The sequence below is a fragment of the Sitophilus oryzae genome, unplaced genomic scaffold (assembly GCF_002938485.1).
Source record: "Sitophilus oryzae breed Bouriz unplaced genomic scaffold, Soryzae_2.0 scaffold_1494_pilon_pilon, whole genome shotgun sequence".
NCBI lineage: Eukaryota > Metazoa > Arthropoda > Insecta > Coleoptera > Curculionidae > Sitophilus > Sitophilus oryzae.
Window position 1 is genome coordinate 1374220 of NW_022146163.1, and position 15068 is coordinate 1389287.

Here is a 15068-nt window from a genome sequence, read left to right on the forward strand (position 1 = left end):
ATAAACAGTTCTAGCCACTGACAAGTTATATATATATATATATATATATATATATATATATATATATATATATATATATATATATATATATATATATATATATATATATATATATATATATATATATATATATATATATAAAAGCTCCTTAGAAATAGATCTTAATGCAAAACAGATTGGAGCTTAATTTTTTCGACATAGCGTTTGTCACTGGAGTCTCCTCACGAGAGATGGCACATGTTTTTTAAAACAACCTGTATGATTTTTTAAGAATCAAGTTTAGCCGTTCTAGTTGTTTAACTTGTACGGTATGTTTGAAATATTTCTTAAAGATCCTTAACACACGTTTACAGAACATCATAATATTTTTTCAATTAATAACTGTCGTACTTGATTGGAAAAACATTAAAGTTCACCACTAAATACTATGCTAATTAATTAACATAAATAATTTATTAAGTGTGTAAACATACAAATTATCGATAATTTGATTTTTATTTAAATATGCCTATTAGTAGATGTAAGTATTAATATCAACTTAGTGAAATCGGTTAGCTACCTATTCATAAAATACAGCCATAGAGCCGACTAGAAGAAAAATAAATAAATTTCAGATAAGTCATTAGTTACTCTGACTATAACATACATATTACATTATACCTAGATAAGTATTAATTGATCTAGTCACTATGATACGTTGAAAATACGTCAACAATTAGATTTCTTCAGTGTCAGATGCACCGGTTGTGGCCAGGTTAAGGGATTTTTAGAGTTTGACTTATCAGAAAAAATATTTGTAGTTAATTTTGGAGATAAAACAAAATTTTTGGTGCTTCTCCAAACATTTTTCTTTCAAAATCTGCTTTTATTGTAAAGATTTGTATTCTTAATAAACAGAAAATAATTATTTTATGAAAACATACGACTTTTCCCATTTGTGGCCACCTTGTGCCAAATGTGGCCACATTTGCTACCATTTGTGGCCACATTCTGGCAAAAATATTCTCTATATTGAATTTCGCAGATAACTAAGCAAATAATAATATTTTATTTATTACTTTCTTTAAAAAAAAGACATAAAAGAGACATTTGGTACTTAATTGTTTATATTTTTAACAAAAAAAAAATGAAGGTAATAGGAAATAGGAAGAGGAGGAACAATAAGAAAAGTACACTAATTTATCAGAATATTCTTGAATATTTGTTAGTTCAGGTAACCACCATATATTTCTCTTGAATTGACTTTTTTAGATTCATCAATTTTCATTGTTATAACACTCAGTTTGTACCAAAGAAAGTCATTTTTACTTCCAATTGCCGCAGATTTGAACCATTGTGCAGCTATAATATTCAACATAATATTCATTATTTTCAATTTGTAATATTTTCCTGGATTCAACTGATTCCCGTACTTTAAAATAATAAAATTTCCTATATTTAATTCAGCAGATGTCACAGAAGTTTAAGCTGGCGTTGGTTTCTCTTTTTTATTTTTACTAGAAAGATCTTTATTTTCTTTAAATTTTATTTTAATTATTTTCTTTTTTGTAAAGTTTTCATTGCCAGTTTTTGTTTTTTTCTCCTTTCCCTTCATTAATTCAATCCACTTATCATACGTAATAACTGATGGTAGATGTAGCCTATTTCTTTTTAAAGATTAACATCTTCCCGGGCATCATCCTTAAGTTCATAATTATGTCTACTAGTCCTTTTCCTGCATGGTTTGGTCTAGTGGTCCTGAATCATCTTCCTTTGAATTCTCAGAATTTTTATTTTTACCGCATTCGTTCATATTTATTCCATTTAGTTCTATATCTATATTATTTTCTATAATCGTTTTCTCATCTGAAGGAAAACTTGATGACGGTATATGTTCAGATTGGTAATCTTGGCCGATAATTGTATTTGGGATATTATTATAATTAGGTACTATTTATTATTCAGTTTTTATTAAAAGCTGAATAATAACAAATAAAATGTTGTTCATATTATGTTGTCCGTCGTTTGCACTTACATTATAAAGCTAAATAATATGTGGCCACAACTAGATTTCGATTGCTCCATTTTTGGCCATAACCTGGCTACAAGTAGAACGTAATTAAAATTTAATTACACCTTTTGTGGCTACAGAAATAAAATCTTAAATATTAATTATTTGAATATAATAAATTTAAAAAATAATTGCCAGATGTATAATATTTATAAAAATCATGGAAAATTAAACCCCAATACAGATTATTGTTAATAATTTGAGTTCTACTTACCTAGCTATCCTTAAGAAATGGGTTAAGAAAACAGCATCTAGTAAATATGTGCTACTACTTTTTGGCGCTGGATATATCAATTTAGAAAATTATAGATGCACGGTTGTCACAATAACGTGAAAAAACTTAATTTTTAAGATTTTTTAAAGAAGTGGCTACAACAGGGTCAATGGCCACAAATGGTGCGTCTACCCTACTTGATGAAAGTAGAAATTTTTTTGCACCAGGAATATTATAAAATGCAAAAATCATAGAGAGTCAAAAAGAATCTATCAAAAATAATTAGGATTAGGTTAGATTAATTATGAATTTGTTTATTTTTATTATAAATATATGCTTTTTAAACAAGTTCAATAACTCATTTATTAATTTAACGTAAAACAAAAAACAAATATTTTGAATTTACACTAAAGAATGATCCTACATTGAGTTAATGATTTAAGTTATACTTTTTTTATTTATGTTTGATGTTTAACATTAAGTTTTAAGTTTTAACAGAAAATTGCACACTTTTCTGCCAATATCATCCTGCAGGTACAATATGATCGAGAAAAACGGCGTCAGCGATGGCTATGAAATAAAACACTATGATTATAAACTAGTTTATAATCATCTGCTGATGATGCTAACATGGTTAGCGAAACGCGCGTTCAGTGTAAAAGTAAAAGGGTTTTGGTGTATTGTGGTGATTTAGTGTTTTATTTTGCTGTGCAACACCAAAGGTTCCAACCCTCAACTGTAATAATGATGGCTACGAAACAAAGATCCCGGTCATTTTATATAGGTATGTAAAATCATATGGGGTTGAATTATATTCATCGATGTTCATTTCTAAGCCAACTGGACGCCCGTTTATCTCATCATACGGTATATGTTTTGCCACATTCACACACACAAACATATCAAAGGCAAGTTTATTAAAACTAAAACTAAATTCTCATTCATATAACCTGTGATATAACGCATCATTTAATTAAAATCATATTAGTATAATTGACAAGATTATTACCTAAAACAATTTTAGTATATTATAGAAATCATAATTTGACAGAAGACTACTATTTTTATTATCATAGATATAAAATATTCATTTGGTAATTTCAATTATATTAATTAAAAGTTAGTGACAAATTTTAATATTACACATTCTTGACATATTGGTGAATATAATTTTTATAAAAACGTTGAAATCTAATGCTTATAATAATATATTATTAGTTAATAAATAACCAACCAATAAACAACTATTTTTTTGGTTCATCATTTTGTCAACAAATATTGATGTCCACACACTAGAGTTTGCCGCATGTTCGATAATTTTTGCAATAAGTATAAGGTTGTCTCAAAATGAAATTTTTATAAGTATTTTAATATAGACAAACGTCTACAAAGACAGCATTTTTTTGAAGGAATATTTTTTCGACGATGGAACGGACAATATAAAATTAATTATTATTCAAGTTCTTGAATATTCTGTACGTATTCTCTTTGTATTGATGTATCAGACGACAAAAAAAAACGGCGTCAGAGTTGGCGTGGAAACGATATTTTATTTATTACATTCATAGAACACAGCATAGGACATATGTAGAACGCGTCTATGTTATCTGTAATATTGATTTATTATTAGTAAATAAAAAAATAATACTACTGAATCTCAATTAACTTTTCATCTATATTAAATTTTACACAAAAGTGGGTTATATTAAAAATGGAATCAGGCGGACAATAAATATTATAAATAAAAAAATATATTTTGTAGGCAATTAATCTTAAATCTGTGATATGTGAATAACATTTAAATGTGTTTCTTAAAAAGAGAAATTGCCGAATATAAATGTCAAATATAAATTAAGAAAATAAACTATTAAATGTTGTTAGAAAAAATTAAAGAATTCCTAAATAATCGCATGCTAGATGACATTCTGCACTGCCGGCACGAAAGATCTTAACATTTTTACATCTCTCATTTTTTCCTGAAACAGCACAGTACATAATATGTCACTTCGAGGCTCTGGATCACAAGTGACACATTCTATTTGGAAAAGCAAGTCTTGAACCGGAGGAACTATGCTATCTTCCTATCAAGGACCTGCACAAGTTGGTGCCGGGCACAGGAATAGGAGAGTGGGTGCAGACATAGAAAGCGTATAGTATAAACAGGATAGACCTTACAGGTCGCAGTGTTCCCGGCACAGGTCTGCCCCTTAATATTAAAAAAGTTATGAATTGTGCTTCGGTGGGAAAAGTGTATAATTTATATATTATTTCGAATTAAGTATATGAATAATTATTATTTCCTATCAGTTTTTGCATTTACTTTTCTCACCAATATAATACTATACTGGTTTTATAATTTTTGATGTTTTCAAAATTTACTTGATTGTGCAAATATTTCATTGTGGTGCATATCATGCTTATTGAGTGTAAATTGTGTATTATACCGGATGCGTCTCAAAACCTATACCTGGGTCTCACCCCTATAACTTTTTTATTTTTTAGATAAGAAAACGACATTTGATATGTTAGTATATGACACAAATTAGGATTGATTATTGATTGAATCCTAATTTATGAATCCTAGTTCCTGTTTCACCGGAAATGACTACAACTTTTGATTTTTAAATAACACCCCCGGTATTTTTTTACTTCATTCCATAGAAAATGACATATCATATGTCAACTTTTGCATATGGTTTATTTGAAATTGTAACATAGCGGTTTATAACGATAATTTGACTCGAAATGCCAAGTGTGTGGTATCAAATTATTTGTAAAATAATGCTTTTTCCAAATAGACTAATGAGCCACCCTTGTTCCATTTGAAAAAATTGAGATATGATAAAAATACGATTTGCGCATCTTTTAACCAGTCAGGACAAGATACGAAAAACATTAGATGATCAAATTTACTTTACCAAGGCTACTTGATTAAAAATTAGCGTTTTTAACACATCCATGGCACTCTAGATTGAAACTTAAAATACAATTTTTTTAAGCGAAAATGTCAAAAGTTGACATGATATGCCGTGATTCAGAGTGTCATTTTCTCTCGACTAAAGTAAAAATATACCGAGAGTGCCATTTAAAAACAAAAACAAACAAAAAAACGTTCTTGCTATCGACGTATCCTCGTGTTTTCCCGAAAGCGGGAAAAATGAGGACATTTATTTTATATAATTTTTTTCCATTTAGCTAATACACACTGTATATTTACGATTGAGTGAAAATAATACATAATACTGCTAATTGTCTATATGACACACTTCCCGAAAAGATAGTCGGTCACTTAATGTGCGTATTCGCACATTTCCTCCTGGTGAAATTGTTGTTATCGCTGATTAATTTGCCATAATGGAGTAAAATAACGATTGTCGTATGGAAATGAGTCTAAGCTAACAAAAGTATCGTGTCGTTTATCGGACGTGTTAGAAAGAAAGTAGTCAATTTACATATTTAACTTTCTTATGCGAATGGGTTATTTATAGTTTTTTTTATTGACAAATATTTACTTGTTAATTTAGAACAATATGTTTTCGACCTCTGTGTATAAAAGAAACCAACCAAAAATATTAAAAATGGAAAATAAATAATACATCAAACAATTCCATGCAAATCTCGAACTCTACAAATATGGTTAGGTTCTCTGCTTATTGTAGAGCTAGAATGTAGAATGAGTGGGAGGGGCCGGTTAATTACTGCGACTTTAAAGATTTATTGTGTCCCCTTTCCTTGAGTTATAACTCATCATACAGTTATAACTCATAGAAAAAAACAAAAAAGATCTTTTTTAATAAATTTTTTTTTTGTTTTGTGTTTAAAAGAACAGTAATGTCGTTGGATATGTATTTTAATATTTTATAAAGGAAATGTCCTTGCATTCCAATGTCATACGATGCTAGTTTTTAAGGCCTTTTTGTGCAGAGGAGGTTTTTTTGCTAATTGACTCACAGTCGAACTGTCCTGATGATGGGAATAAAATTCTCGAAAGCTTGACAAATTTGAAAAAGTAGTTTTATTAGCCTGTGTGCTGGACCAGAACCGTTCTGCTTTCCAAGTGGGAACCAACTCAAGGCGGAACTCAAGATCTTGGAAGATTCCATCCGCAACCTGGAATGGAAATCTTGCAATGGTCTAAGACACTCGAAGAAGTTTCTGAGGGCTTATGATCAAGAAAAATCACAGATCTTCCTGGGTCTGAGTAAGAACAATCTTCGGATTGTCACGGGGTTTTTAACAGGACACTGTCTCCTCAATGAACACCTCAGTAGATTGAAACTAAGAAGAAACGGCGAATGCAGATTCTGTGGGGAAGATGGGGAAACACCAGTACACCTCATCACTGAGTGCGCCGAGACGACAACCATTCGTGCCATGAATTTTGGTACGACTGATATTGGAGATGGAGAACTACCCTCTATAAAACCGTCCCAGATACTGGCTTTTGTCAAAGCCCTGGGACTGTATGATGAGTTATGATTCAAGAAAGGGGGACACAATGGATCTGTAAGGTCGAAGTGATTAACCCCCCTCCCACTCATTCTAAGTTCTAATTCTAAATTCTATTAGCCTGTGTGATGATTATTGACTACATCCTCACTTAAATTTTGAGTTTTCTTCTTAATCTTTCTTTTTACTCATCATATATGAGGATTTTTCTGTTGTAGAGGATAGTACTAGGTCCGAATTCTGTAACTTAGAAAACGCTAAGCGCTTTTAGACGCTCAGCGTATATGAAGTTAATTTCGATTTGGGTATTCTCATCTGACGCGTTTAGCATCTTTACCCATTGCGCTAATCCATTTGAAAACGGCTACCTTAAAGGATCGTTTTGCTTGTCCAACTGTCAGTAAAAAGAGAAAAAATTGCGATTTTGTGTGTTTTCAATCAATTCTTAAGCCAATCCACTGGTTCATGAGAAATAAAATCTATTAGAAGCATGCCCACCCTGACAGTGTATCCCCGTAAAACGAAGCTGACCGACCGACATTTCGTAGATCGTTGTGTTGTAATCCGCTCGCTACTACTACGTCCAGTATCGCCTGTTCCAGAGTCCTTTGCTGGTGGGTGGTCAGTGCTACCTGTGGATAATCCTTTGGCAGCACCTTTATTTTTATTTGTCTAGAAATAGCGGCAAAACTGGTGATACGTTCCTGCTTGCCTCTCGGATCTGGACGGCTTTCCATCATGGCTTTTTTCTCTCATTGCCAGGGCCAGAGGTGAGAGGTACTCGCCTCTTTCGCCTGTTTCTTAGTTCCTTTACTCTTCCCTATTTCGAGGAGGTTCTAGAGCTTTAAGTTCTTTTTTTAAGATGAGACCTTTAAAAGTCTGCGTAAACACATTTGAATTTTTATTTTATTTTAAAGTAGTGTAATTTTTTAGGTGAGCAAAAAAAGTCCTAAACAATTATGTTAATATTTTTTACAGCTACTGAGACTGTTTTTATCCTAATAGAAATTTTGGAAGAAAATAGATTTTGCCACTTTAAAAATAAACTGTTTTTATTAAACTGTTTTAAAGTACCGATATAATCGAAAAAAAAACGGCGATGGCTATGAAATGAAGATCGCTGTCTTTTATACTCTATGTAAATTTATATGGGAAATGTTATGTACCGTTTTTTATCATTCAGTGCTTTTGCTTATTATTTTTATTTTGCTGACACATTAAAAAATAAATAATATTTTTACTAATATTTCAGGGATCCATTGATTCGGAGTATTTGGGTCGAAAACTAAATACTCCGAATCAATGGGCACCCCCTAACCCAGCAACTTTCAGGCAGAAATCTACGCTACCGAAAGATGCGTACAATTTATCTTAGATGGGAACTCTGGAAAACAGGAAATAGCCATCTTATCCGATAGTCATGTAGCACTAAACGCGATCCACTCAGGAACCATCAATTCGAAGTTGTTCAAAGAATGCCTAGAGAAGCTGAACAAATTAGGCAAAGAAAATAAAGTCCCGCTACTCTGGGTGCCTGCTCACCAAGGGATAGAGGGCAATGAAAAAGCAAATGATCTAGCTAGAAAAGGAGCGAACACTCCACTAACTGGACAAGAACCGTTCTGTTTTCCAAGCGGAAACCAACTAAAATCGGAGCTGAAGAACCTGGAAGATTCCATCCGTAACCTGGAATGGGGAAACACAATATGCCTCACAGGTCGCTGTGTTTCCGGCAGAGGACGGCCCCTTGTTATGGAAAAAAAAACTGGTATGGGAGTCCTCCAACGGTCTAAAACAGTCGAAAAAGTTCCTCAGATTTAAGCAAAAACAATCTTCGGATTGTCACGGGGTTTCTAACAGGATACTGTCTCCTCAAGGAACACCTCAATAGGCTGAAGCTGAAAAACAACGGCGAAAGCAGATTCTGTGGGGAAAATGGGGAAACACCAGAAAACCTCATCACTGAGTGCGCCGCCGCCGAGACAACGACTATTCGTGCCATGAACTTTGGCACGGTTGATGTCGGAGATGGAGAGCTGACCTCTGTGGAGCCGTCTCAGATACTTTTGTTAAAGCCCTGAGGCTGTATGATGAGTTACAATGACGTTATAACTCAAGAAAGGGGAACACACAATAGGTCTGTAAGGTCCCGGTGATTAACTCCACTCCTAAACATTCTACATTCTACTCAAATTTCAGTGGACTAAGTAAGAGTTTCAAGTAAGAATTTTAGCTTCTCACTCAGATGCAAAAAAAAACGCAACGGAGAAATTTTTGGTCAAATTTAAAGTGTTATATTTTTGTTATTTTTAGCCCTATTTTCATGAATTTTTTAACAAGCTGTATATAATTATATCAACTTTAATTCGTAAACTCAGTTTTTTAGAAACTTTAGTATTTGGCATATTATACAGGGTTAATCGAGAGGCTGTTTTTTATCCTAATTTTGAAACACCCTGTGCAATAATTTCGTGTGTAAATTTTCCTAAAATATAATTTTACGGTCAGAACCATCTCCTGAGTATTTTGTTTTTTGGATCATGTCAATACATACCTTGATTACTTTTTAAGGACGAAATGAACTTGCCACCAACAATTTGCAATTTTTTCAATTATAGTTTCTTGTTAAGTTATTTTTCAATATGACAAGGCAGCTTTGGTGATTATTGTTAACTATATACTACTATGAACTGCATGAACATCATGTTCGGCATTTGGAAAATGCTTGGTAGAAGGGTTAGAGGTCACGAAGCGGTACCAGCTTCATTAAATAAACTTCGCTTGGTCCTTAAAGAAGAATAGGAAATCATAACTCAATATGGTATATGCAGCCTCAATGGCAGTATGAACGAACCGTTATAGCGGCCAAGGGAGGTAATACAAATTTTTAGGGTAGTTTTTAATTTTTTTTTTCTGTTTGTATACTTGAGTGTTACAGCTGATGTTTTCTTTCATATCGTTAGTTCTGTTATCGTTATTAATGTTTATTAAAACCAGGACTGTATCGTTAGTCTTTAACGTTTTTTAGTTTAGTATAGAGTATCTAATGCAGCCTAATATGACATTACGACAATAGTCACCAAAACCATCTCGTCATATTAAAAAATGACATCAAAAAGTAATGATAACTGAAAAAATTGCAAATTGATCGTGATCAATTCGCTCTTAAAAATTAACCAAAGTATGTATTGACATGAATCAAAAAACAAAATGCTCAGAAGTCATGGTTCTCACCGTAAAATTATATTTTAGAAAAATTTAAACAGGAACTTATTTCACAGGGTGTTTTAAAGCTAGGGTAAAAAACAACCCCTAGATTAACCCTGTATAATATGCCAAATACTAAAGCTTATAAGAAACTGAGTTTACGAATTAAAGTTGATATAATTATATACAGTTTTCTAAAAAAGTCATGAAAATAAGGCTACAAATAATAAAAATATAGAGTGTGCATAAGTGTGGCTTTAAAATTCTTGCTATATTTAATTCCCAATCAATTGTCTTTAATGAAAAATTAGAATTAAAACTAAACACAAAATTTCAGTAAATTACATGTTTGTTAAATTCTGGTAAAAAATAAAATCTTCATAAACAGAGAACAATGTAGAACGTTATGGCTTCTTCAATTATTTTTCTTAAAAAATATGAAGCTATTTAACTTCAAAAATTATTGAGATGAGCTTCAAGGATAATCTTTTGGTCTTCTGTAAAAGATACGCATTATTTTATTCAGAATTAATTCTAATTATCTTTATTACACTATGTTACCTACTAAAATTTTTCTAGAAATACTTTTTAATAATAATTATATTTTCTTAGAAATACAGGAACATCTTTTTATGCGTAGTTAAATTTATAACATAATTTACGTACGAAACAGTTACGTATTATTATTTAATTAAATATGGGATGGGCCTTTCCTGCGTAACTTATAATAAGGAATCGTAAATTTTCGTCGCCGGTGAACAGTTAAAATTTCAGTTTTCCATGAATAAAATTAAAGAAAACTAACTGTTTAGCGCCCTTGACCCGTGCGCTTGCAGTTCTCAGCCAGCGGTATTAAAAAGAAATGTTTAAATATCTTTTTCAGCATCTTCACGGCTTGGACCGGTTGAATCTGTCCAGGACCGTACCAAAGAACTTGAAGGTGTTGTATTTTATAGACAAAACCAGATCAGTTACAGTTAGCTGAAACTTCATCAAAAAAGACTTCTAGATTTTTTGTCACTAGAACAAAAACTATAAAAGAGTTATTTTTTGTATACACTGTTGCGTTGATCCAACAGAGACCAACTTCTAAACGGTATTTGCCATGAAATTATTATAGGCGACTGCCGTAAGACTGTCAATGACTGCCAGCGACTGCCAAGAAAATGTACATGTAATTCCAGTAGTGAGACGCCCCTCGTATTTTTCTTAATACTTTAATACATTTATTTGTTAAATTTGACACTTTGTGTCAGTGTAATAATATATTTTCGTACTTTTATGCTTAGCTTTGATGCTTAGGCATAAAACTGCTTTACTTTTATGCTTAGGCGTTAAAATTACTTTTTTAAATTGTCAATCACGTCGCAAAAATTAATACTTTTGTGCATGAGGTTCGAAAAAAATTATATTATATACTATATTATATTCTTTCATTCTTTTTCCATTAGTCTGTCCAACGAGAAGATCCTTGACAGTGATAGATCTGTCTGTCATTTTAATTTCAAAGTAGTTTATTTTATTCTACAAAGATATGAGTTGGTACAACTGGAACGCATAGCAGGAAATTAATATATTTAAAATTTAACTGATAAGTGATTACTTCAAAATATTGTGAAAAAGAAACTGTATAAAACTGAAAAAATGTAATCGAGTTATTTTATTTAAAAAAAAACGGTATGTGGTAATAAAAACAAACAAGAACAAAACACCACAGACAAAAAAAGTATAAAAAAAGAACTATTTACTCTCAAGCTTCAAGAAACTTCCCGCTTATTATTTTACCAATATAACTAACTTATGCACAAATACATACAAATTTGTAATATTCCGCAGGAATAAATAAAACAGCATAAATAAAACAAACTATTTTAATAATAATAACACTTACAAAATTTTTATACCTTAAAGGTTGATTAATTAATTAACTTTAATCTTAATTTTTTTAAACCCTTTTGACATTATTTTTCTGCTGTACTAAAATCCATTATTTACCTATCTTGTGATGTCGATATTTTACAGCTACTTCAGTTTTTAGTGTATATGTTTAGTACGATCCTTCGTACCATATACGAGATGCACTTATCTACGACGAGATGGTATACAAACTTTATTGATGGTAACTTTATTGGTGTATAAGACTTTCTGCCTGGGCAGCCAGTATTAACTATAAAATGTGCTCTGGGTCTACAGTTAATTTTACCTCGTTTTTTATTACAGTTGAGGGTTGGAACCTTTGGTGTTACACAGCAAAATAAAAACACTTCTTCTTGATATGCTCCTTAGTCTTTAAAGGGTTTGACGGAACGATTAACGACAAACGGACGCCGATGCGTATGAACTCGCTTTTAGATTTTTGAAGCTTGTCAAAGTCTCGCCAAATTATATGTTGTAATTTTGTGTCAAAATATGTCAAATATCTGCGTTTTGGAAGATGATGCATTTTGATTGGTGTTATTACGTGTGTTTTGTGTCTTTTGAAGTTGAAGTCAAGTAGAGGAAAAAACGAGCAAAATAAAAACACTAAATCACCACAATACACCAAAACACTTTTACTTTTACACTGGACGCGCGTTTCGCTAACCATGTTAGCATCATCAGCAGATGATTATAAACTAAAGTACAATCTACAAGGTGAGCGATTATATACTCGCTCAGTGGGCCCCGAGTGGGCGTGGCAAAATCTAGCCAACCGAGTCAGAGCCAACTGCATTTATTTTTACAGGCAATTAGATGCATATGAAAGCATCAGAATTAATAAATGTAAAGATAGTATGAACAGAGTCAACGGTCCAATTCCTTCAAGTTCTTTGTTCCTACTACTCTAGTGGCGGAAATCTAACTGTTACGCTCAGTTGGCTCTGACTCGGTTGGCTAGATTTTGCCACGCCCACTCGGGGCCCACTGAGCGAGTATATAATCGCTCACCTTGTAGATTGTACTTTAGTTTATAATCATCTGCTGATGATGCTAACATGGTTAGCGAAACGCGCGTCCAGTGTAAAAGTAAAAGTGTTTTGGTGTATTGTGGTGATTTAGTGTTTTTATTTTGCTCGTTTTTTCCTCTACTTGACTTCAACTTCAAAAGACACAAAACACACGTAATAACACCAATCAAAATGCATCATCTTCCAAAACGCAGATATTTGACATATTTTGACACAAAATTACAACATATAATTTGGCGAGACTTTGACAAGCTTCAAAAATCTAAAAGCGAGTTCATACGCATCGGCGTCCGTTTGTCGTTAATCGTTCCGTCAAACCCTTTAAAGACTAAGGAGCATATCAAGAAGAAGGAGAAGAATCATAGAAGGAGCATATCAAAAATCTTAGGTCCACCGCGATGGGACTCAAATATGGCCTACTTAAATTCATGGTTTATCAGTGCCGTTCTAATTTTATTTAAAAAATGTAAAACTATGATGTAGGGTAGACGTGGGGTAGACTCAATATTTTTTTTTATTTTACGTTGTGAATATATGTATGTTTGTAGTTACTAAAATTGTTATAAAAACATATTATTATAATAAAAATAGATAAGTTTTAATAATTATTTATTAAAAAAAGGTAGAAAAAAGACTCAAATCTCGGAAGACAAAGTCTCGGAAGACTCAAAGTTTTTTCTACCTTTTTTAATTTAAACCAGGTCTCTTTGAGAAGAATGGACGCCTTCTTTAAATTATTTATTAGCACAAACATCCGATATGCTACTGAACCAGGTAAGTCAAATTGACGTATCTAAATTCTTTGACATCTAATCTTTGACAAGTAGTAAATAAAAGCAAAAATGCAAGAGAAAATATTATTTAATTAATTAGTTAATTTAAGTGAATTTCATAAATGATCGGTTTACTACACGTATGTATATTATATAGTCACTTACTAGCGAAAAGTTGTTCCATTATTTCACTCTATTTTTGCCGAGATCTACCGCACGCTACACAGCCAACTATTTTAGAGTCTTTTTCTATAAATCGCGATAGTGTCACTGTTAATTTAAGTTCTGCCATAATTTCCATCTAGATTTACTACCTTTATACAACTATCAGTAGTAGAATAAATAATAAATAACATAAAATAAGCTCCGTAAACACTGACAAATCCACAAAATTTCAAATCAAATTCAAATGTGTCAAATAAATCGCCAAACAGATCTATCAAGGATCCCCTCCCTAGAGTCCTTTTTCCGCCCACCATGCATGAATACATGGATAGCCCCATTATGCTCCTTCCTTAGTTTTCTTATTTAAAGGTCAAACCAATAAAATTGAAATATGATCTGTCATTTTATAAATAAACCAATTAAACGGGTTAATAACAACGACGCATGACGGATTTATATTTAAACCTATCCATAGTTAACTTAAAAAATATTAGAAACTTTTTTTAGTAAAATAAATAGATTGGTATGGGACGTCATCTGCTTTTCTTCTGTCATCGTCTGTCAAAATCTTACCTGAGAAAAAAAAAACAGAGTATAAAATAATGCTTGTTCTATCTGTGCATGGTTACTTATAGAACAATACTTTCACTAGATAAACTGTCATTTGACTGTTTCCTGCTTAAGTTAAATGAAAAGACCGTCAGTATTTGATATTTTGTTTTTTTATGCACTAAATCTGTTTTATATAACTCGATTTTTTGTTTAAGGAAATAAAGAAATAAATAGTCGCAATAATATAAGTCAAATTGAACAAACTGAAAATAAATCGGGGTGGTATATTTAGATTCCAGGAACACATTTATGAGGTTTTCTCGGAACAAAAATATTTAAAATTTTTGTATTTTCGAAAAAAGTTTTAAAATTTCAGTTAAAAATTATAATATCTTAATAATATGGCAACAATGGTAGTAGAAATAAATTTATAGGAAAAAAAACACAGGAACAAGACAGGAACAGTGGTTGTCAAAATTTAACAAAGAAATATATTTTTCCAAACCAAACATCTCAAAAATATTAATTTTTGCAACGTGATTGACAATATAAAAACGTAATTTTAACGCCTAGGCAGAAAACCAAAGCCTAAGCATAAAAGTAAGAATAGTATATTGTTTCATTAGGAGTCAAAATGATACTTTTTGTGGCCTGGCTGTACGTTTGACATTACAGGTGAGGCCCAAAAAGTAATTTTTACTCCGAACAGA